Genomic DNA, 26,108 nt, shown 5'->3' with positions numbered 1-26,108 from the left:
CGTAGTTTTTTAAGGGTTAATGAAAAGGGCCGTAACTCAATAAAAACTGTTTTTTGAAAAAAGTGATACGAGGCAAAAATTTTTTAAAAATAATGTGTTAAGGGAATTAAGGGTTTGTGTTTGCCTGTCTCTAGTTAAAAATTATTATTTTGACGGTCAGTTTCACTTGGTTTTACTTTTGTTGTAAAATTAGAGGCGTAAACAACGTGCATTTCTAATTGTGAATAATTATTGTGCTTTGAAAATGACGAAAATAAACACTGATTCAACTTGGATAGAATCTTACAAAGAGCTATCTATGGATATGGATAAAGTTTATTGCTCATGTTGTGGCAAAACCGTAAATACATACATATTATTTTTTAATTTAATTTAAAAATTTACACTGTGGTACAAACAAAGATTTTAAAATTGGATATTATGTTTAAGAAAAGTACCGACATAAGGCTAGTTCGCAATACATCGATGTATTTTTTCTTTTTTCAAGCGTTTTTTAAGCTCCTTGTGATAAAAAATAGGATACCTATTTAAAATTCAAATCATTCAATAGTCTACTGAAAGGTCGCTAACATTTTTTCCCAACAATAACATAGTTTGCTTTAATTTTGCTGAAAACAAAAACATATCATATATTGGACTTAATTCATTACGTGCTTTTAATTTATGCTCACAGTATTTTTTCTTTAAATGTAAACAGAAAAGACCAAAAGCCTCTTGTAAATATTTGGGGGTTCTTCCTTCTTGCACAGTCATTTCTTGACATTTTCAAAGAGAAATAATGCCAATTTGTTATACTCCTCAGTTATCCACAACATAAAAACCGAAATAAGTAATAATTACTTTTACCTATATATGTGGACGAGACCACTGACTCGTCGGGAAGATACATTGTGCATTTATTGATTGGAGTACTTAGCAAAGAAACCTTTCCCAAATCGTATTTAATTTCCTGTACGCAAGTGGAAAAAACCAACGCACCAACAATATCACGGTTTCTACAAGAAGCATTAGCAAACTTTTTTCTTCCTGCTGCTGTGCGTAGTGATAAATTATTGTCGATCTTTGATTATTTGATCTGATGCCGCTCCATATATGGTAAAACAGGATAAAATTTAAAAATATTTTATCCAAACTTAATACGTGTCACTTGTTTAGCGCATGGAATAAACAGAGTTGCGGAGGAAGTAAGAAAAAAATTTCCACTAGTTAACAGTTTAATAGCGAGCATCAAAAAGGTGTTCCTGAAATCACCTGTAAGAATACAATGTTACAGAAATATGCTTTCTGCTGTTCCGCTGCCACCGCAACCCATTTTAATACGTTGTGGATTATTGTTGAAAGCATCTAATTTCTATGTTGATCATTTTGTTGATTTAAAAAAAATAATTAACCTTCTAACGGATGATAGTTGCCAATCTTTATTGGAAGCTAAGCAAGCCTTCCAAAATAACATTCTCCAACAGCAACTGTAATTCATAAAATCAAAACATAGTTTTGTCCAGAAAACTATAACTCAATTAGAATCCTCCAAATTATAATTGTTAAAGAGTACAGTTTTAATAAAAGAATTTGAGTCATTGTGTCAAAACGTTAAAGGTACTACTGGAAAGAAAATTTTTCAAAAATTTAAAGTAAGCATGAAAAAAAATAGTGGTTACCAGATTCTTTCTGAAGTGGTTCAAGTACTAGCTGGGACCTTTTCCGAACCACTTAATTTAGAACCATCTATTATAGTAAATTTGAAAAATGCTCAAGTTACATCAGTTGATGTCGAAAGAAGTTTTGCTATTTATAAATATGTATTCAGATAGAATAGAATAGAAGGAGAACAGTTCAAAAGATCCGTGTGTGTCAAAGGGCGATGGAGAGTGCTATGTTGGGCGTTTTACTACGAGACAAGATCCCAAATCGCCAGCTACGACAAAGAACAGGAGTGGCTGATGCAGTAGAGAGAGTAGCAACACTAAAATGGAACTGGGCAGGTCACGTGGCTCGAATGACAGACAATAGATGGACAAAGCGGATACTGGAATGGAGACCAAGAGATGATGCCTACCGAAGTAGAGGTCGTCCACCAACACGTTGGACTGACGATCTAAAACGTTGTCATAGGAATTGGATGCAAGAGGCACAAGATCGAAATAGATGGAAAATTATGAGGGAGATCTATATCCAGCAGTGGATAAGCGAAGATTGAATGATGATTCAGATAGAAGCCATGAGTTTTTATTAGAAAATTTTGAACATCATTTGATAATCTATTGTTACCACAATTCAAAAGAATATTTTTGTATTTTTGTAAATAAAAAAATATTGTAAATTTTTTTTATTACATACATATTTTCTAGATAAATATGCATATTTATGCGCATATTTCATACTTTTTATTTGCATATTTGCCTAAGTCTACTTATTAGGCTACTTCAACTGCATCTATAACAATTAAAATGCTTTGGTCATGTTATGATATCAGACACAGAAAACATGGAGAGACCCATTATTTAACAAAAGATAAAAGACCAATTTACACTAATATGTATAAGACCAATAAACGAATTAGAAGAAATGTCCAAATGTCGCTGCCTCCTGGCGATCAAGACTAAAGCAAAGGAGGTAAAACTTTGTACATAATTAAGCAAAAAGAAGGTGGGCTACTTATTTGGAACCGTATGTGTGGATCTGACAAAACTTGTATTTAGTGCATTATTTACTAAGACCTATCACAGTTTTTATTAAAATAATGTTAATGATGACAATATTTAATATGTATATATAAGACAGAAAACATATAGTTAAGAGATTATGATCAGTAATGTTTGTTAATAAATCTGGATTTCTATTCATCTTCATCATCAACATGTATGCGTCCAATGCGCTAGACATAGGTCTCCCTCAGCTAAGGATTTCTTTTATCCTTGGATAAATAAACATATCTCCGCTATAAAGAACCGAGACTGAAAATCTCTCGTCTCTTAAATATAGGATCTTTACATCTGGATCTTATACAATATTCTAAGTTTATTTTCTGAAATGATGACTAACGTTATGAAACCTCGAGAACTACATTTTCTTTGAAGAAAAGTTTGTTTTACAGTGCGAAAACAAAATAAATAAAGATCTTTTTAAAACGTTCCATTATTGCACCTATTTTTATTGTACTATAAAGCTATATAGTTCAAAAGTTTTCGTGCGCGTTGTAGTGCAGCCACCATTATTTCTGAGCTAGAAACTCTTGGTCTATTGTTACGCTTATTGTATACAATATATCAGTAGACAAATTAGTAAGATGTGTACGTTATATTGACAGTAATATATTAGGCTAGCATGGTCTGTTAAACTAGCTCTAGAGTTTGGACATGCAGCAGCCAATTACTTAATGAAGATTTTATTCAAGACTTTTTCTTATGACTTTAAGGTTGTCTATTTAATATATAGACAATAATCATGAATTTAAATAAGCAACATTATTTGAAGCAAATATGCCAAATATATATTTCGCTTATTGTGAAGATTTAGTGCAAATATTCGACATTAAGACATATGCAATGTCAGAAAAACATGCTTAAAATGCATAAAACTCGATATTTTGTACGAATAATATTGTGACAAACAAACAACTAGACAACTTCTATATTTATTTTTATCTTTAACGGTACATAGATAACCGGATAGTTGGTATTTTGATTAGTAATCAAATTTTATTCGATTCTACCCCATAATATGGGGATGTTACAGACTACTTTCCATCTTATTGTTTGAGGAAAATAATTTATATTAATTTTCGTTATTAGATTAATAATCCGTTTCAAACTACACCGGAAGGGATCTCTACTGCCAAGAAGAAACCTTCATTGACTTCACGACAAATGATGAAATCAAGAAACAGTTTAATAATAAATCCCTCTTTGAATTTTGGGCAGGAGTAAATGATGAGTTTTTTCCACTGAAAACCAGAGCGTTCCGTATACTATTGCCGTTTTCAACATCCTACCTTTGCGAAACAGGATTTTCTGCGGTGGCTGCTTTGAAGACCAAATATAGATCGCAGCTAAATATAGAAAAAGAACTGAGAACGTCTATTTCTAATAATACATCCTGTTTCGATAAACTTTGCTCTACAAAACAAGCTCAAGGAAGTCACTGATTTATCATTAAACTTGCTCATAATTTAGTGTTCAGTGCTCTTTATAATTATACCTGGTATATCATCAGTGTTCATGTGTATTTTATTTTTTATTTTGTAAGAATTTTGTGTTGCTTTGATTTTAGTAAATTAGTCAATGTTGTTGATGTTTTTTTCGAATAGGCTCACGCCCCCCCCCCCATTAATAATACCGCCCCCTAGGAGGGCGAGCCCCCAGGTTGAGAATCACTGCCATAGACAATACAAGAAAGAAAGGACCATGCCACAAGTGTGCTTCTCAAAAGGACAGAAAATAGACAATTATTTGCGGTTCCTGTAACAAATTTGTATGTCTAGAAAATTGCCAAAGAAAAGTTACCTGCGCTACCTGCCTCGAATCTTCTTCTTCTTCTTCTAATGGCGCTACAACCATTGTCAGTCTTGGCATGCTTAACAATGTTCTTTCATTCTGCCCTGTCGGATACTCTCCTTCGCCACTGCCTGATGTTCAAGGTTTTGAGATCCCTCTCTACTCCATCTTTTACGGGGCCTTCCTCTTGTTCTGTTTCCTTGGGGCTTTCATCTCTGGACTACTTTTACAGCTCGATTATCTGGCATTCTTTCTAGGTGACCAAGCCAGTTTAATCTTTGTGACTTTACAAATCTAACAATATCTGCTCTCTGCATTAGTTCATCCAGCTCGTGGTTCATTTTAATTCTCCACGAACGATCGGTGCATTGGGTTGGTCCAAATATCTTCCTTAGTTTTTGCGCTCAAATATTCTCAGTTGATTTTAATCAGTGGTTGAGAGGGTCCACGTTTCACATCCATATGTGATCACTGGTCTAATTACTGTTTTGTAGATTCTAAGCTTAGACTCATGATTCAGTAACTTACTTTTCATTAAGTCTTTGTATGCATAGAATCACTTATTACCGCTAAGAATCCGTGCTTGTATTTCTTGACTGATGTTGATGTCATTTATTATTGCGCCTAGACAGGGAAAAGTCGAGGCATATTTGTAGGTACGGTTGTCTACCTTCAGATTCTCATCTTGATGCGATTTTGTGCACTCCATATATTTTGTTTTGCTTTCATTTATATATAGACCAAACGTAGCAGCTTCTCGGTTCAGTTTTATAACTTTTTCGCTTAATACCCTTTTGATGCGGCTTATTATGGCAACATCAACCGCATATGCGCATGTTTGCATTGATCTTGTATTAATTCAGCCGTTTATATCCAGTGTTGAATCAATACAATTCATTTACATAAAATTTTAATTTTTAATAAAATTTGTTTTATTTTAATTGTTTTGTATGACATCCAACATATTCTCACGGAACAACTGATAGTTCATCATGCAGACCTAAGGACCGCAGCGCGACCACTCTAACGAAAATAAAAGACGCCACTGCCGCAGGGTTAACAATATAAGTAATAATTGCAGATCTTCAACTTGAAGTACTGATATTTTAATTTACTGCTACTTTTTAGAAGCAACGGCTAAGTGTATTACCTATAAATTCATATGAATTGTAAGTTTCTCTTCTAAAGTATCTTTTGCATCAGATGGATTCACTGGTGCTCTAATATATACTTTTACTTACATACAAATGGTTATTGGTTATTTAAAAAGTATTACTAGTGGCTTATGATCTGTTTCAACCTGTTCTGGCAAAAATATATTACTTGTAACGGGTACAACTGAATTGAATCGAATTAAATTCCTTCTTAATTAGTGCTTATTTGGCAGTCACATATTTATTGTAAAGATATAAGTATATATAAGTATAATTGTGCAAGATTTTGATGCATATGCAACAGGTTTTTTGTTGTAAATACTGTAATGAAAATGATTCATATTTTTTTTACAGGAAGTGTAAAAAAGATCTTACTAAAGAATGCGATAATGCATGAACAAGGGTTAACAAAATACACTCACACAAAACAGCTGCTGAACAAAAATTTAATTAAAAATATTAGGAAATTGTAAAGAGAATAGTAAAAACAGTAATTTTGTTTATTAATATAAAGCCCCACGATAGTCTACAGAAGCGCCTACTGAATCATTTTTCTTATCCTCTCTATTTTTCGGTATACCTATTCTGCAAAATACACCAATTTGGGACAACCTGTACAAAATAGATTATAAGACATATAAATAACATTAATGACAAATATTCCTACATTTTGTAATTTTGTTGTAAAAACTGATATAATAAAACTCAAGTCTTTACCCCTATAACTTAAACTCTTAAAAAATATATATCGATTGTTTACAAGCAGGTGTCAAAATTTATTGTAATTCCCCACACAAGTCTGGAACTACGACCCCACCAGACGAATAATAAAGGGAGAGACTATGTCATTTGAAAGTTCAATAACGCAGATGCGGATGATATCAGGTAATACGAAGTTATTTTCATCCTCAATCTGTCGCACGTGCCACACACCCGCATAATGCCTGTCCTGGATTATGCGAATCCTAACGATCTAAACACCAGATGTAAAGTCTTGCTGCCGAGTTTTTGGTGATGGCAGAACAAAAAACATAGAAATTCAGTTCCACTGGGGTTTTTGCGGTTTAAACCCACAACATTAGTACAAGTGTAAGCAAGTGTGCACAGAATACAAAAAATTAATTAAATTTAACCAAGACTATTACGTTTTACTAGTTACTAGACCAAAAAACTTATTGCGAAGTGTAAACGGTTTTAATATTTTTGTTTGTTTAATAAAAAAATTACAGGTAAATTATTATTCTAATTCGGATCAATGTTGTCCCAAATATTATATATATATATATATATATATATATATATATATATATATATATATATATATATATATATATATATATGTATATATATATATATATATATATATATATATATATATATATATATACAGTTCTCCAAGAAATTAACGCACCACTTTGAAATATTAAAATATTTTATTAGCGTTAATAAAAATTTCCATTGTATTGTTATATTTTGCAAGCCCTTGTGTATGCTATTCGTACACTCTATATTTATTGACTGTGTTTGATCGCTATAGTTTATTTTGCAACAAAACAAAAAGAAGCAAAAAATGTACTAATTCTATAAATATACTAATTTCCAAGTGCTCATGAATTTTATTCGGCTACTGTTTAATTATTGATTATTGTTAATTGTGTTTATTATTGAGCGTCAATCACGTAATTTAACCTGAGATGAACGTGTCCAAACAGTGATACTGTCAGAAGAAGGTTGGAGTTACCGAAGAATTGGTCGTCGGTTTAATGTGTCCCACACATCCGTCTCACGGGTGTTAGAAAGATTCCTCGAAACAGGGGATCATACTCACAGATTAGGGCAAGGACGAAACCGGGTAACTACCCCTATTCAAGATCGATTTTTAAGAATTTCTGCTCTTCAGCAACGTTTTGTAATACATCGAAGTCTACAAATTCAGCTTCGAGACGTGCATGCATACAAATTAGTACTGAAAGTGTTCACCAGCGACTTAGGGAATACAACTTAACACCTAGGATTGCCGCCCGAAGTCCTCTATTAACTGCAGAGCATCGAAGGAGGAGACTACATTTTGCCAGAGAACACGTTAATTGGTTAGATGCTGACTGGGAACGAGTGCTATTTACTGATGAATCCCGATTTTGTTTGTACAATAACGACAGACGTGTTCGTGTGTTGCGACGACCCAACGAACGATATGCTCAGTGTAACTTCTCACACACCACATTTTTTGGTGGAGGATCGTTTATGGTGTGGGGAGGTATTTCTTTGACCGCACGTACGGACCTAGTGGTCATACAAAATGGAACTGTTACAGCTGAAAGGTACATATTGGAGATCCTGGGTCACATGTAGTACCATTCGCTCCTTATATCGGTGAAAATTTCTTACTAATTCAAGATAATGCCAGACCTCACGCTGCACAGATCGTCAGAAATGATCTAGAAGAGGTATAAATTAACACTATGAAATAACCAGCACTTAGTCCGGATTTAAATCCGATTGAAAATCTCTGGGATATCCTTGGTAGGCGATTAAGAGCGACACCGATCCAACCAAACAACTTACAGGAAGTGGAAGAGAGGCTGATCCAGATTTGGAGAGAACTAGACCAAAATGAAATACGGCAATTAATTTTAAGTATAGGCCAACGATGTGAGGCTGTTATACGTAGTAGAGGTGGAAACACTCGTTAATAAGACTTTTTTCATATTTTAGTTTACTTTTCTTATCATTATTTATTTAGAATTTTCCGTTTTATTTTTTTTTCCTATACTTCAACATTTTCTGATGATTAGACAAATTTTTATAATTACTAATAAAATGTAGAATAAATACGGAGAATTTGAATTTTTTATTCTTTGCCTGTTTACAAATGAAATTGATTTATTGAAGTGGTGCGTTAATTTCTTGGAGAAGTGTATATATATATATATATATATATATATATATATATATATACTTATATATATGTAAATTTATAGGTAACGAAAGTGCAGAAGTAAACAAAGGCTCTTGCTAATTTATCCTTTATTGAAAATGTTTCGTATATGAATCCACATACATCATCAGTTCATTCTGAAAGTATATCATGTTTAAAAAAAATTATGCTAGTTTTATACTGTACAACAAAGATGTATGTGAAAAAATATACAAATAAATTTTAATACATGAACAAACAAAATTTTTTGATCACTGATAAGAAGGTTAAGAAAACCATTGATAAATTAACATATGACCACGTTATTTAAAAAAAATGTATAAAAAAAGATTACCAGTGTACTGTTGTAAACTTAGGTAACAATTAAAAGGCTAGTATGGTCAGGGAAACAAGAAAGAAGTCAGTGAGTTTTAAAAACCGTGTACAAAATTTTTCATTTTCAAGAAATCAAAAATCACGTCACAAGACTTTTAGACAACTTAAGTATTGGAGCCAAGTTCAGCGTCAGCCGCTGAACAGTACGGACGTGCAGTAGAAGCGACACCTGAAGACCGCCGAGGAGCTGCAGCGTTGAGTCGAAGCCGGACTTATCAGTCTGTGCCGTGAATATAAGCACGGCAGAGCGGAGACTTGCGTTAGCCGCGGCCGAGGCCACTAGAGGCAAAAGCCTATGCCGAGACAAAGCTGAACCGGGGAGATTTGTATTAATCGAATCTTCACGGAGGCCAAAATCAAGGCATAGGCAAGTGAAAAAGTAAACGGGCTTAGCCCGTCGGGATACTTCCTGTACTACGATTGGGATGACACTGTGAGGTGTAATATTTTAGAAATTACACCTGGCAGACACGGCCCCAAGGTCAGGGAGGTAAGAAATTCAAGCGGATCCCACTCTAGTTCTGCCTAGAGCGTGAACTTCCGAGTAAAGGTACTGGGTGGCACCCAGAAGCCGTGCTGACAACGGGTCAGACGGTAAAAAAAATAAGCTTTCCTCCAAAGATTAGGACTTCCACCCCACGCGATTATGGATCGGTCACGATCCCCACCCTGCCGAAAGGCCACTCCAAGCCCCAATGGTTATAGTTCGAGGTATAAACTCAACTATAATATCTATGATGCCCTCCTAGAAGACCAGGACACAAATTACGAGATCTTTGAAAATCTCCCCACCGAGGACATACACGAAGGGGACTTCAAACGCCCCAAGACCAAGAAAAAACGAACAAAAGACCGCGCGGAGGGAAACCGCGAAAAAGAAATGTACTCCACTGACGACGACGTACCACTCGAAAAACGAGCCACTACAAAAAGGATGAGACAGAGGAGCAGTGAGGACGAAAAGTCCGCACTGGCAAAGATGAAGATGATATTGAAAGAAAAGGACGCCGAAATAGCAGCACTAAAACAGAAAATTGAAGAACTGCAGGATACGATAGTAACCTCGCAAAAAACAATAATTGGCCACATTGACTCAAAGTTCCAAGAACTTAGCAATGGAAAAGAAAATAAAAAAACCAAGAAGACAACAGAAACGGTCTCAAAAGAGAGCAGCAAAGAAGATACCTGGGAAACCCAAGCCAAAAAGGCGTCAAAACCGGAAAAGTCTACGGGAACAATCCCAAAGACAAAAGCAACCGCAGAAAAGTCCACGGGAACAATCCCAAAGACAAAAACAACAATAGAAAATACAAAAAAGGGAAAACAAGCAGAAGAACCCAAAAACAGCAAGAAGAAGGCCGTGAAGGAAGACTTCCCTCCACTAGCGACCCCTAGTGCAACAGAACTAGAGTGTCATCAGGAAAGAGATGCGCGCGCTACACCACGCCCTCCGACTCCATGCCAAGCACAAGCAATGGAAACCGACGGAGAACAAACCACGAAACAAGATAAACCAATGTGGAAACCAAAGCCGCCTGTAATTAAATTACAGAGCGTCAGCCAGACAGGAGCAATACTAGACATTGCTCAGAAAAAGAAGGTGATAACGTCGAATAGACTATCGAGAAGTGGACGAGAAACGTTAATACAAGCGAAAAATCCAGAAGATTATAGGTCTATGGTAAAAATCATAGAGGAGTATAGTCAAAAAACACCTATACAGTGGATTGCCTTCCCACTAGAGGAAGACATAAAACCAAGAATGGTTTTAAGAGGACTACCTCCAAACACAGACGTTACAGAAATGTTCAATACTCTCAAAGAAGAGTATGATATCGAATGTGAATCAATAAAGAATATGATTTCCAGAAAGAGTGATAAAAGAAATCTACCAATGTTTGTGCTGACACTGGAGAAGGAGGACGTGGAAAAAGCCAGGCGCATTACTAATCTGATGCATATGAAGGTTCACATCGAAGACCTCAGAAAAGCAACTGGGCCCACGCAGTGTTTCAACTGCCAGGGGTACCACCACGCGCAGAGAGCGTGTTTTAAGACACCTCGATGCGTACGATGCGGAGAAAATCACTCCACAAGAAACTGCCAAATGCCCCGAGAACAAAAGGCAAAATGTGCCAACTGCCAGGGTCAACACCCGGCAAACTTCAGAGGATGCCCCAGATGCCCAACCTGGGGAAGAAAACAACCACAGAGACAACAAGCCCCGCAAACAAGGCCGCAACAAACATCAAGCGGACCTTCCTACGCACAGGCAGCAAAAGCGCAAAATACCGAGAACACCATCTTGATCTCGAAACAACAGCAAGACGGCCTAGTGAACTCAGTTAAGGAACTGGTCACTAGAATTGTCCACGAGGCGATTGCAGATATAAAGCTAGCACTGAACTAGTGCAAGCAAACAGGGGATACTTGAGGATAGGCTCCTGGAACCCAGGAGGCATAAGGACCAACCAGAATATACTGGACGAACTGGTCAATAGATATGAAATGGACGTCGTGGCAATACAGGAAACAAAGCTCACGAACAACATCAACATCAAGTTTCCAGGCTACGACATATACAGGAACGACAACACAGCAAGATCAGGTGGCACAGCAATATTAGTGAAAAAAGGCATAGGTCACATCAGAATTCTAACACCACAACTAAATACTATGCAAGCAACAACAATAAGAGTACAAATGAGGCAAGGAGAAGTCAGAATTACCTCCGCCTACGTAAGACCACAAGACCTACTGATTGAAGACGACTTAAATATGTTCCTAAACAACGAACCCTCAATCATAATAGGAGACCTAAACGCAAGATCCCCAAACTGGAACGACAGAGCTACGAACAGAAACGGAAGACTACTAAACATATACATAGAAAATAATGACGACGTTATGGCAATGGGCCCCACAGACCCAACGCATTACCCAGGAAACGGACTTCCTACACACATAGACATTGTAGTAGCAAGAAACCTAGGACTACAAACAGAAATACAAACATTAAACGAAGGCACAACGGACCACAACCCCATCCTATTAGAACTAGGAACGTGGGAAGAAGAAAGTACAATCAAAAGAGTTAAAAAGAAAACAAAGTGGACAAACTTTAAAAGACTCGTGAGCACTGGAATTAACATAGTTCCAGTGATAGACAACCCACGAGAAATAGAAGACAGAGTCCTAGAGTTGGAAAACATCATCCAACAAGCACTCAGAAACAGCACTACAGAAGAGGAAGTAGAAATGCACACGGGAAGATTTAAGGATATACCACAAGCAATAAAAGACTTAATAAGGGAAAAGAACAGAGCAAAGCAGACAGCGAGAAGGACAAGGAACCAGGCAGACAAAAATAGAGCAAATAGGCTAAACAGAGAGGTCAAAACAGCACTACAACAACACCGTAGTGAAAGCTGGGAAAACCACATAAGAGACATGGAGGAGCAAGGACCAAATATGCAAAATATTTGGAGGCTCCAGAGAATACTGAGAAACGACAGAAAGCAAATCCCTCCATTACATGGAGAAAACGGAATAGTCTACACCACAGAGGAAAAAGCAGAAGTAATGAGGAGTACTCTCGAAAGAGAGTGTACATTAAATTACCACCCAGATGAGGACATCGACTTCATAGAAGAAGTCGAAAGACAAAGAGGAAGACCCGAAAACCCGAACGAAATCATCCCTCCTACATCACCGGAGGAGATAAACGAGCTAATTAAAAATAGCTCGCCGAAAAAAGCACCTGGTCCTGATCAAATAACGAACAGGGCTCTAAAATACTTACCAGCGAGAGCCATAGTATATCTAACAAATATTATCAACGCGATGCTAAGATTCAAGAAATTCCCAAACAGATGGAAAGAGGCTCATGTCATAATGTTACCAAAGCCCGGAAAAAACAGCACATTCCCGCAAAACTACAGGCCAATAAGCTTACTACCTGCAATTAGCAAGATTGTAGAGAGAATAATACTCGTCAGACTCCAAGCTGAAACAGATAGATTAGATATAATACCCGAAGCCCAATTCGGTTTTAGATCAGAACACTCCAGTGAGCTACAAGTACTCAGATTAACAGAGTACATAGCAGCTGGATTTAATGACAAACAATTCACAGGAGCTGTCTTCCTAGATGTAAGCAAAGCTTTCGACAGAGTCTGGCATAAAGGACTTATCTACAAAATGAGACGATACGGCTACAGCGGAGCAATGACAAGACTAATCTCTTCGTACTTAAGCAATCGTAGTTTCAGAGTCCGGATAGGACAAGTCCTATCCGAACTCGGGAACCCGGAGGCTGGAGTGCCACAGGGAGCGGTACTGTCACCTCTACTGTATACGATATACACAGCAGACATACCTAGAACACCAGGTACACTACTAAGCCTCTATGCCGACGACACAGCGATAGCGGCCAAACACAGAAATGTAGACATAGCGGTAAACAACTTACAAACAGCGCTAGATGACATAGAAGAATGGAGTTTAAAATGGAAAATCGCTATAAACTCCGAAAAGACACAGGCTGTACTTTTCAAAAAGAGGCACCAACAACCAGAAGAACAGGTAACTGTGCAAGATAATCCTATCGAGTGGAAAAGTGAAGCAAAATACCTCGGAGTAATCATGGACAAAGGCTTAACATCTAGCAAACATGTAGAAGCTACAGTACAAAAAGCCAACATGGCAAGAGCATCAATAAGAGGCCTAGCAGGAAGAAAAAGCAAACTTAGATTGAAAACAAAAATAAGATTAATAAATTGTATAATTCTTCCTATACTAACATATGCATCTCTCGCATGGGGACACATATGCAATACATCAAAAAAGAAAATACAAGCGGCACATAACAACAGCCTAAGAGAAGCAGTCAACGTACCGAGATACGTAGCAGAAAGATTTCTCTTTAGAGAACTACAACAAATCAGAGTGACCGACACAATGAAAGAAAAAGCTAGGACAAAGTTCGCGGAGATAGAGAACCACCCCAACCACATATTGCGAGAGATATTGAGGTATGACGCTTTCCACAGATGGAAGCACAAAAGACCCAAACAACAAATAGTAGAATAAAATCATAATACTAGAGAGAAAATCAACAATCACACCAGAGAGAAAACAAAACACCAGAGAGAAAACACTTCAAAAAACAACAACAACGCACAATGAAGATAGTTCGTAGCTCATAACCCTTGTGGACAATCGCAACGTACAGCGTGGACCCAGTAAATTTTATGTAGATAATTTATTATATAAATATGCACTAATTCTGATTTTATGTTTCAGGCATCCTACAAAAAAAATCCAAAAAACAACAAAAAAAACGGCTTCGGCCACCAAAAAAATCAAAAAACTACTAACAAAATCCGGCGCAAGCCACAAAAAAATATTAACAAAAACCACTAAAAACTCGGGCATGTAGGGCCCAACCCCTTGAGCACCAAGTCGCCGAACTGAGCCTAGCTCAGACCGGAGACTTGAGGCCCAAGTAAGCAATTTTAGTTCGCGGATAAGCCACATTAAGATAACAGGAATATAGCGACAATGCGCTGTCCTGAGTTTTGAATTCGGTTAGGAAACCATGTTGGGGTTCTATTACCCAGGATCTCCACATGAAGAGCATTTGGCTGATAGTTGTGCCCCTATCGCGCATCAGAGTGCTATAGGGGGGAAAGGGATGGTCTGGGGCATTCGAGCGCGGTGGAGTGACTCCTGTTTTTACTCGAGTTAATACACCTCGCTCCAATGAATTGTTACACCCGAACGTAATTCTTAGGGGTGAACATTTCTCACAGGCTGGGTTTAATTAAATTGCTTGCTTGCTTGCTTGAGTATTGGAGCCAAATATATAACAAATCTTTACGATTAACTTATTAAATAAAAGCAACGGTAAAGCCAAGATACTTAAAATAGCCAAAAATGGAGATCAGTATGATGATAATGAGTTAAGCTTCATATTATTATGCTTATCATTCTACATAAAACTAAAGGATCCTGCTCCAACTGCAAATAGTAGTAATGTCATCTACGGTATACCTTGTGAATGTGGTAAAATATACATTGGTCAGACCAGTCAACGTCTAAGTAAACGATTAGTCCTTCACAAGTGTGACTGCAAACAAAAACTTCTTGCGACTTAGCATACATGTTCACAACAATGACCACGGTATCTTGTTCGTCAAAAATTTTTTTTATTTCATCGAACTATCTTATCGTCAGACATTCCAGTAAGTTTCAATATCGTTTAACTCATTACAAAAATTCATATAGACGAAATTCTAAACATTCTGAAAACTAGGTACAGTATCTAGAAAGACCACTTATCATTCATTCAACATTGTATGTCTAACACGTATTTCGCCTTTCAAAATCAATTCTATAAACAAATAAATGGTGCCACAATGAGCTCTTTACTATCTTCAGTAATTGCCAATATTTTTATGGAAGACTTCGAGAGCCAAGCACTATCCACCAGTGCTCAAACCTACATGGCTACCATATATTGAGGATACATTCGTCATTTAGCCCCATGGTAGGGATGCTTTGGTGTCTTTTCAAACCCACCTAAATGGTATACATCCTAGTATCCAGTTCCCGATGGAGATGGAAACTGGAGGTTCTCGACATTATTATAAAGAGAAACCAATTCCAAGGTTTTCATTACTCTGTTTATCGAAAACCTACCCATACCAATCGTTACTTTTATGCCAACTCTCATTATCTCGCTTCATAAATTAATTCAGTTATTAATACGCTTGCCTCCAGGTCAATACGCCTTTTCGATGATGCAAGTAGACCCGTTGAGCTCTCTAGTTTAAAACAAGTCCTCGTCCAAAACGGTTACCGCGAAAATCACATCAATAGGAGCATCCACAGACACCAATCTCCCGCTCAGTCTCAATCGAAAGAGTCAGATCCTCATCATACGAAAGCTTTTTTTTCTTACATCAAAGGTGTCACTGACAAAATCAACATAATTCTAAAACCACCAGAAATAAAGACAATATTTACTCCCAACAAAAACTTTTATCTCTTGTTCGATCAATCAAAGACAACATTCCAAATGAACGACACGGAGTTTATGAAATTCCTTGTGCAGACTGGTCCCGATCCTATATAGGCCCAACAAATCATAGAATCCAAAATAGGATTTATGAACATTTTATTTCTGTTCGCAATTCCGACATAATTTTAGCTCTAAATCAACATTATCTTCATACGGTTCACAAAATTGATTTCGAAAACTCCAGAACCATAGCCCCCATCCGCTTCTATAAACCAAGAAGTATCCGAGAAGCCACAGAAATTAGAAAAAGACCAAATTGTCTCAATAAAAGAGATGACAGCATAAGGCTACCTTCGACTAGGAGACCTCTCATAAAGAAAATTCAGTCCGTTTCACCGGTCAATCAAAATCCTACTGTCAGAAATGTTCGCAACAATCCCCGCAGCAATCTTCACGCCAATTCCTACGCTAACCCCCCGTCAACCTCCACCCAAACCACGTCACCATCGACGGTATAAATGACCCATTCTCTATTCCCAGCACCAGTAATGCATTGAATAGTGATTAGTGTAGTAGTGTTATAATCGACGCGGTTCAATCCGGAAGACTGTGGAGTGTATTATTAATTTATATGATAGTATTAATCTTAGGTCTAGGTTTAATTGTACTAACTGCGGAAACCTTTTGGAACATATATATATATATATATATATATATATATATATATATATATATATATATATATATATATATATATATATATATATATATATATATTGTTATAGATCAGTTTATCAATCAGACATAGAATAAAGAGTTTTTTTATTATTTTAATATACCGCAGGCATATAAGTTAAAATACAACCCTGTACTTATTTGTAATAGTTAGATAGAATAAAAGAAGACATTGTTCCGTGACGGAACAGTTTTTCCTTGAAAGACTAAGTGAATAGTGAAACGACAATGGACCCCGTATAATTTTATAGATTTAAGAATAAACTTGTAATTGTATTTTGCGGTGGGCATTTTTTGAAAGTAAATAAGAATTAGATTTAGATATGAGATAACAAGAATTTGGAAACTTATTTCTGTTGAAAAAGGCAAAATTGTTAATGGTTTCTGAAAAGTAATTTGAGTGAAAGTAGTTTATTTGTTTTAAATATTATGTTGGAAATTTTCTAAATCTAAAATAAGTGGGAAAGATGAATGCTTATGATTGGTTAAAAAGGAATGATGGGGAATGAGAGAGTGGAGAAGGTTATCTGGGGAGATTGAAAAGTTTATTATTATGTTACCGGCAGACCAGAAGAGAGGACTTGTTTTCGTGTAGTCAATCGGAGTACCAGTGTTTTCGTTTGTTAGTGAAAAAGGTGGAAGCTGAAAGCAGATCAAAATCGAGAAGATTAATACCTCTTTTGAGTCTGCATAGTCCACGAGATATAAGTGAGAAAGAAAGGTGAATTTGTGAATAAAGAGTACCGGTCAAAAGAGGCTTGGGCTTGTGTTTTCGGAGGAGTAGTTTGCTGGTATGCGGTTTGGATCGATGCTGAGAACGGGAAAGATTTGATGGTAGCCGGACATAATCAATCAAGGAAGGAACTGTGGTTTGATCGAGAGGAGACATCATTGGTGTAAAAAAATAAAGGTGAGTCAAATAATTTGAATAAAAGGAAACTTTAAGATATTCCAAAGATAAAATCAAATATAAGCATACGAACTAAGATTCCAAGTTTTAAAGAGTTATTTTTTTTGTGAATAAATTATATTTTATATTGTCAATTTTTTAGTAGATATTATTATAAAACAGATCAATAGATAGTTTGTAATTAAAATTAAATTTAGAGTATAGGAGTTTGTTGGGAAAGATAATTGCCCACAAAAGTTATTTAGTAATATTCATCGTATTGCTTATTGAAAAAAAATAATAATTTTTGTGCATATTTATGTTGTTTTAATGTTAGTTCCGTTTCCTGTTCTATCCCGATTATGAGCAACTAGGAGATACTGAACCCACTAGAAGAGATATATAAAGTAAACTGATTAAAGTAAAATTAAGAAGGCACCCTGAGAATTTTTAATAGTAATTGATTTGTATGACTGCATAAATTAGTGAATTAATTAATTAAATAAATGGATTAATTAAATTAGTGTTAATTAATAATAAAACATCATAAAGCAGATCACAACAATATATATATATATATATATATATATATATATATATATATATATATATACACTTCTCAACAATTGAAGTGGATATTATGAAAATGTGTATTTTATTTTTGTTCATAAGGTCAAATAAAAAAATGGAGTGATATAAATAAAGATTTATTATTACTTCGTATTTTCATACAGATGAACCGAAAGAAAGAAATTATTTAAGAAAAAAAAAATAGAAAATAAACAAAAATTGTAAAATTAACAACCTAAAATTTCTATTGCTGCTCAATTTCTAATATCCCGAAAGAAAAATTAATAGTGTGTGGGTCCACCTCTGTGTCACCTTAATGCTCTAACTCTATTTGGAAGACCTCTTATTAAATTATTGAAGAACTGCTGCAGTATACGTAACCAAATCGCGCGTAATGTATTGGCCAACTGATCTAAGGTTTGGGGCGGTTAAAGGAGCCTGTTTTGTTGCCTAGACATTTCGGCTTAAACATGTTCATATCAGGTGAACACGGTGGCCACTCCCTTCTTGTAATGATATGAGCTTCGATACACTCGTTGACAATTCTCGCACGGTGAGGGCGAGCATTATCATCAATCAGAACAAATTGTTCGCCTATTGCACCAAAAAATGGAACAACTATTGGTACTATGACTCCTTCTCGATATCGTGTAGTAGTCGTTGTCTCATTAATTAAGACGATTAAGTCCGTGCGACCGCCAAAACATATGCCTCCCCACACGCAAACTGATCCACCTCCAAAAAGAGTGGTTGAGACTGTCAGATTTTCATTGTAACGCTGTCCTCTTTCCCTCCACACCAATATTCGGCCATCATTCGTATACAAACGAAATCTGGACTCGTCAGTAAAGAGACAATTCGTCCAATTTTCGAAATTCTACTGATAGTGTTTCATCGCCCAGCGATATCTGCATGCACGCTGCTCCCTAGTTAGTCGGGGATGGGTAGCGCGCCGTCTAGCCCTTAAATTGGATGCATGTAACCATCTTCTGACAGTTTGACTGGAAATCGCTCGTTCCAGTAGCATGTCTGAAGATACTGTTAATTATGGAAGCCGTGAATGTTGGGTTTTTTCTTGCCGTCAGAACTACAAAATGGTCTTGCCGACGAGTTGTAGATCGTTCTCTTCCTCCTCCATGCCTGTATGTTGCAGATCCAGTTGCTACATACCAATTCCATGTACGACTTATCACACTTTGCGACACATTTAGCCTCATAGCAACCTCTTGTTGAGTTATGCCTTGTTGGATCCAACGAACTAATTGCTCGAGCTGCACTAGTTCTAAACGTGTTTGCAGCATAATGTTTTTGTGATAAATAGATTTCTTGACTTATTGACAACTGGTAAAGCCAATACAAGCACTTTTATACGAATGATATATTCATGTTTGTAACAACATGTCTCTCTTTGTACGAGATAAGGGCCGATAAGAATAGGGAGAAAAAAACCACATGCAAAAAATATTGGCAATGAAGATAGCATATAGAGTATAGTACAGGCAATTATTTTAAAAATACTTTTATATGTTAATTTTAGGAATTTTAAAATTATCCACTTCAATTTTGAGTAGTGTATATATATAGATTCATCATTTTCCACTGTTACATTAAAAACTCAAAACTAACTTTCATTCAGATCTATCCTGCAGTGTTGCAATTTAGTTGAAATGTCGATAGTATATGTCAAAGTTGGTCTTCTGAGGTTTCGTCTATCCGCACTTGGTGGCGGTCTACTTTAACCCAGACGATTAAAGTCTAATTCTGGCACCAATGTCGATAAGCGTTGGATCTACATTACCGGCCTTACTTAGTCAAAACATGAACCTTATTCAAGACCGGAACCATATGACAATTGGCAGCTGACGTGTAATAGGTATGTAGATAAATATATTGATATAAGGGATTAGTCAGAAAATTATTTTGTTATATTTTTAGCTTGGTGAGGGTAGAATAGTTTGTCGTATAGGAGCGTATGAAACGTTGTTGGAAAGGGGAAAGGATATCAAATATGTTGAGATACAGAAAAAAACAAATACTGGTGGCAGTGACAAAAGGATATTACACCATATCTCTATTGTTGAATGAAGTTAAGTTCTATAAGAGAAGCACTCACTCATAATTGTTTATTTAGGTGCTGGCTTAATTTTAATATGAAAATAAGTTATATGTAAATTTATCAATTAATATAAATACTAGGTGTGTATGCAATCAAATTACGGTACCTGTGATGTTGATGTATACTTCTTCTTCTTCCTCAGTGCACTGGGCTGGTTCGGGAACAGAGATCTTCTCAAAAGGGTCGCGTGGTCAAGGTTACACAAAATACTGGAGTGTTTAGCGCGCCGATTTATACAGGACTATCTCTAAACTCAGATTGAAATGCGTGTCGTCCCGTAGCTTGCTCCCTTAAGATTAGGGGGCAACTGTACAGGTCCGTATTAATTTACGATGACAAGACATACACACACGTTAAGTAAAGAATTAAGTATAAAAAATAAAATAATAAAAATTATTAATAAAAACTGAGAATATATGTGGAGGGACGTAACAATTGTTATTGGTCTGACTTGAGCGTTTCCTTTCTTGCTCTTTCTTTAGCTTTATGCCCAAAAATGATCTATCGATTTTACGTTGCGTCACTTGTAGTTTACGTGCAGATATTCTTGTGAGAGTAATGTATCTGTGCCATCTGTAAGAACAGACAGAAACACTGATTAAAGGCTCTTTTTTCATGCCGGTATATTATTTGGTTCATTCCGTTGTTATAGCTAATCCTATATAATATAATCGAAAATAATTTTAAATCATAGACGCCTTTGATATACCAGTTTTGTTATACGCATTTTTTTATATATATTTAATAGTTTAGCCTTAAAAAAAGAAAATTAGAGATTGGACGCCTCCTGTATACGACTTTAAATTTTGTTGGATCCATTTAATTGCTATGTAACTGAATGGTAAACTATATATTTAAATTTTTTTTATTTCGTATGTTGTAATAAAATCTACGTCAAAAAATCTTAGCGATATTATCTGTATTAAAGTAAAAATTTAGCACTAAAATTAATGTACACAATTAGTATGGAAAACATTAGTAAATGTGTTTTGTATTAAAGTGTGTAGCATATCTGTTCGAATTTTTTCAGTAAAAATTAAATGGAAAAGTTATTATTTCGTTTAAAATCAATTTTTAAAGAGAAAAATACAAAGAGATAACACCTACCCTTCAATCAGCTAAGTAGTATCAACAAGAAAACAAAACTTTTAACGTAATTAACTGTCTCTTGTTTCATTAACAGCAAAAAACAGTGTCGTAAGTTAGCACCCACAGCTAAAGGTGGGTCTACATAATTTACAAGTAGGAAATGCGGAGTGGTGCCTCTCAGTGCCAACGAGGCGGTCTTTTATCAAAACGTACGGTTTGTTCCTGTGTTACATCAGTTCTCGTTTCTCATGTGAATTCCCTTTTCTAATTTATCCCGTAGCGGTAGACTCGGAGTTTGGGGAGTGTGCCAGTCCCACAGTATGTTTTCTGATGCGGTGGCCGCTGTTACTTTTTGATAACTTCAGGGGCGTAACGATGTGAAAATTGAAAGAATTCAATGTTAGATTACACTTGAGAAAACGCTCGCTGCAGATAAATTTTTTCACCAAAGCAAATGTCACTCACTTTAAATGGGGATTTTTAACGTCGGATGTTGAAAAAAGCATAGAATTATGAAATATACTTAAAAATCATCATGTATCTGATAATTTCTTCTTAATTTAATTCCCCAAATAAAGTTAGTTTACATTATTCTGTACCCGCTTTTAATCTATGACTAAAAAAATTCAAATTGAAAGAAGAAATTCGGCAAGTTCCATGGTAAAATACACCACGAATAAAGATTAAAACAACCGAAAAGAGTTATTCAACATTTTTTGTAAAATTAAGTGAAAATACGTCTTAACATTATAGACGGTGAAAGAAGTCATTATTGTTACACATTTGGTAAATCTCGCAGTAACATTTCTTTAGGATTCAAAAAGGACAGATCCACCATAGATCAAATATTCGTGATAAAAGTGATTAAGAGCAGTACATATGAGCAACAGTTAAAGCTGTGATAAGAGTGCGTCTGTACCCTGGCCTAAGAGTGCTTGAAATTCGGAAAAAGATGATCACACCAGTAAAAACAGCCTAATTAATGACCAACATTAAAGTAAGGACAAAACGAAACCTAAGAGGAAAACTTAAAATAAGAAGAGGACTAGGCAATGATATCCGCTGTGCACAATACTCTTCAATTTCTTTCTGAGGACAATGATGGGAGAGATTGAAATACAAACGTAAGGTATGATTTAAGATAACAGAAGCCAGATCCTGACCTTTGCGAAAGTTGTAGTGTTAATGGCAAGAACTAAAGGGGAACTGCTGAGGGTTTTCAAACTTTTTAAAATGGAGGCTAAACAGTATATTCTGATTATTAATAAGCAAAAAAAGTATTGCTCAATCAACGACAGTAAAGAGTATTGCTTTAAAAAATTTTACGAAGTTTAGGTATATAGAAATAACCCCAACAAGTAAAGAAAAACAAAGACGAGAAATTAAGAAGCTTATTTCATGAGAAAAGAAGGCGGTCGGAGCTCTACATAACTACTTAGAGCAAAAAAATCTCCAGAAAGGCAAAATTGGGACTATACCGAACAGTAATCCAAATTAGGGTCCTGTAAAGAAGCAAAACATGGGTTTTGAACAAAAATGAAGAAAATATATTATACACCTGGGAATGAAGTGAGAAAGATAGGGAAGTAAAAGACTATGAAGACTAATAAAAATTTAATTTATTGTTTAAGTTTCTCATATATTTAATATCTTTTTCATTTTCAACACCTCTTTCAGTTGGAGCATATACTTTTATAATGGATATATTTAGTGGTTTGGCGTTAATACTGAGGTAAGCCACACGTTCATTTATTGGTTCAAAAATCATACTCTTATTATTTATTTTTCTCATCTGCCCATCTATTCCTTTTTTTTGTTTTATTGATAACAGCAATAACCACTTTGGGTTATTAGCTGTACTAGAGGTAATACATAGATACTTTTTTTTGTGGTATAGACTTTTGTCATTCAGCCAGTCTCGAAAGGTTATAATATATTCCTTAAGAAGGTATATACACATAAGTACAGATTATTTCTCTCAGACAAATGCACAGCGATATCGCTAAAACGAAATAGACGGATAATTAATAGAAGAACACGTCGAAGGAAAATACAAGGACAGTCGTTTCTCGTCTAGGGGTCCGTCAAGACATTTATTTTAACAGACAAACAATACTGGACCACGGATAAGGTATTGTTATATATAGGATAAACAAAGGGTACAAGTCTAACCCTATACACGCTCATGAAAATTTTCATGAACGAGTACAGATTTATAAAGCTATGCATGTGTCTGATAAAAATTCTATAATTAAATTATATATTGTTACAGAACCTATGGCTAACAAGTACTGTATATTATATGGAGCGTATGTATTGCATTTAGTTAATTTTATATACAGGGAGTTTGAATGCTAAATAAATTTAGGACATTCAAAGATGTGATCGAGGTCACCTAGCTTACCGCAATGTTTACAACTATCATCATCGATGACTTTAATTTTAAATAAATGGCATGGGTAGCATGCATGTCCAAAGCGTAATGTTTCCATTGCTCTTTCCATCTAAGTTGCTGATTTTTTTTGAAAATCGTATCAACATCTGATGTATTAAGCATATATTTCAACGTAGAGCCAGTTGTTACACTCATTTTAGCCAAATGATCTACATATTTATTATGTTTGAGACCAATATGTGCTTTGACCCAAATAAATTTTATGTTGATTTCAGTAGATGATAAATGATACAATCGATCTTTTATTTCAAATATGTAGGGGTTGCTAAATATTGACGGCAATTCAATGTTTTTTATGCTCTGCAAAACTAAAAGGCAATCTGACAGAATTAAAATATGTCTATTGCAGGTGTTTTTAACATATTTTAGAGCTTCAAGTATAGCTGTTGATTCCGCTGAAAAGATTGAAAATTCATATGATAGTTTATACTTGAATTCTACGTTTGTAGCAGGTAAAATGTATGCGCATCCAGTCCCTTCTGTTGTTTTTGATGCGTCCGTGTATATTACTGTGGCTTCCCTATAATCCTCACTATACGTGGGTATTATAACCTGAGTTCTGTGGAATAAAGAAAAGTAGTCTAAGCTTCTATCAACCGTGTCCAATTTCTTGAAATAAATGATTATTCTGTAATGCCATGCATAAAGGCGGAGAAGGTTTTTTCTTCCAATATTTGTTTGTAAGATGACTCGTTAAGTTGACGGACGCTTGGAAATAACTGGGAGTTAGTTAATAGAATTTTAAGAAGGCTTTTTTCACTTAAAAAGTTTCTTCTATTTTCCTGGGGTAGCTCAGCGGCTTCAACATATAAGGGTTGTATAGGGGTTGATCTCATAGCACCCAAGCATACCCTCATAACAGAATTTTGTAACGTGTCGATTTTCCTTAAAAGGTTCTTGGAGGCGGAACCATAAAGAGTAGCACCGTAATCTAGGATAGATCGATAAATCAACAAGGATGTTTCTACATCGCAACCCCACCACGTTTTAGTTTTGCTGCCTTTGTTACATCTATCAAGCATAGATACTTAAATCTAAACAGTATTTTTGGTTAATTGCTAGGTTTAAAATTAGGTAACAATGACATATTCTACTATTTGTATTTAGGGTTTACAAAAAATTTATAGTTAGTTTATTTAAAACATTAATATCTTTAAGGTAATAAAACATATTTCTAAATTTACAATGTGCTCCTAAGACTGCTTTTTAATTGTTAGGCAGTGAGTGTTTTTATCTTTCACTGATATATTTAGGACACTCTATTAAGGTATGCGTTACATAAATGTCGCAGTTACATAAGTCACAAATAGGGCGATTTCATTTAGAGATTAGGTAGCTGTGAGTTAGTCTGCTATGACCTATACGTAAACGGGTTATCTTACCAAACAGCAGACGATATTAATTTATGTCGCGCCAAGATTCGGTTGACGGCTTTACGATGTGAAGAGTCGATTGTGAAAGATTTTATTCGTTTATTCATTCGTTACTTTATCTTTAAGGAACAATTTGTAGTCGAAAACAGACACTAAGTTTACTAACACCAAAGAGACACTGTGTATTGCTTCCCTGGCATGAAAATCTGCTTGTTCGTTTCCTTGAAGTCCAATATGTGATGAAACCTATATAAAGTGTACTTGCAGCCTCGCGTTGTACATGTAATTGTTCTTTACTAAAATACCTATGGGATTACTTGTTTATAACTGTTCTATCGTATATAATCCACTGAGAGAATCGGTAATTTATTATGAGAGAATTTGGAATTTTTAGGGTACGTATATAAATAAGAGCTTGCAGAGTTGAGTATAGTTCTCCAGAGTAAATACTGCAACTGAAAGATGATTTAAACTATAATACAATATTCGGAGCTCATTCAACACCATCAATAGTTTTGGATGATGATATGACACTGATCTGGGAAAGAAGCAAGTATGTTGTAAAATGATTAAATAATTGTGGCATGGGGGGTTTAAGCTTATTGTATTTAGAAATAATTAGATCGCATATTGCAGGAGGAAAGGTCCAGGTGGAGTTGTGACTGTATTTGTCTGATCAAGAAAATTTGGGAATTAAATATTATGCAGAGGGAGATATCTTCTGATTCTCCCGTAAAACGGAGGGTTTGTCCTTTTTTATTTATGTAAGTTTCTTTGAAACGTTCAGCGATAATGTGAAGGAAAGTTAGATGAGATTTTATTGCACATATGAATGATGCATATGTTAATGATAAGTACATTCTTCTAAAATTTAAAGGTGGTTCCCCGGTTAAACAT

Source organism: Diabrotica undecimpunctata, chromosome 4, assembly GCF_040954645.1.
Source record: "Diabrotica undecimpunctata isolate CICGRU chromosome 4, icDiaUnde3, whole genome shotgun sequence".
NCBI classification, from domain to species: domain Eukaryota; kingdom Metazoa; phylum Arthropoda; class Insecta; order Coleoptera; family Chrysomelidae; genus Diabrotica; species Diabrotica undecimpunctata.
The sequence above is the reverse complement of the archived record's forward strand: the minus strand, read 5'-3'. Positions refer to the sequence as shown.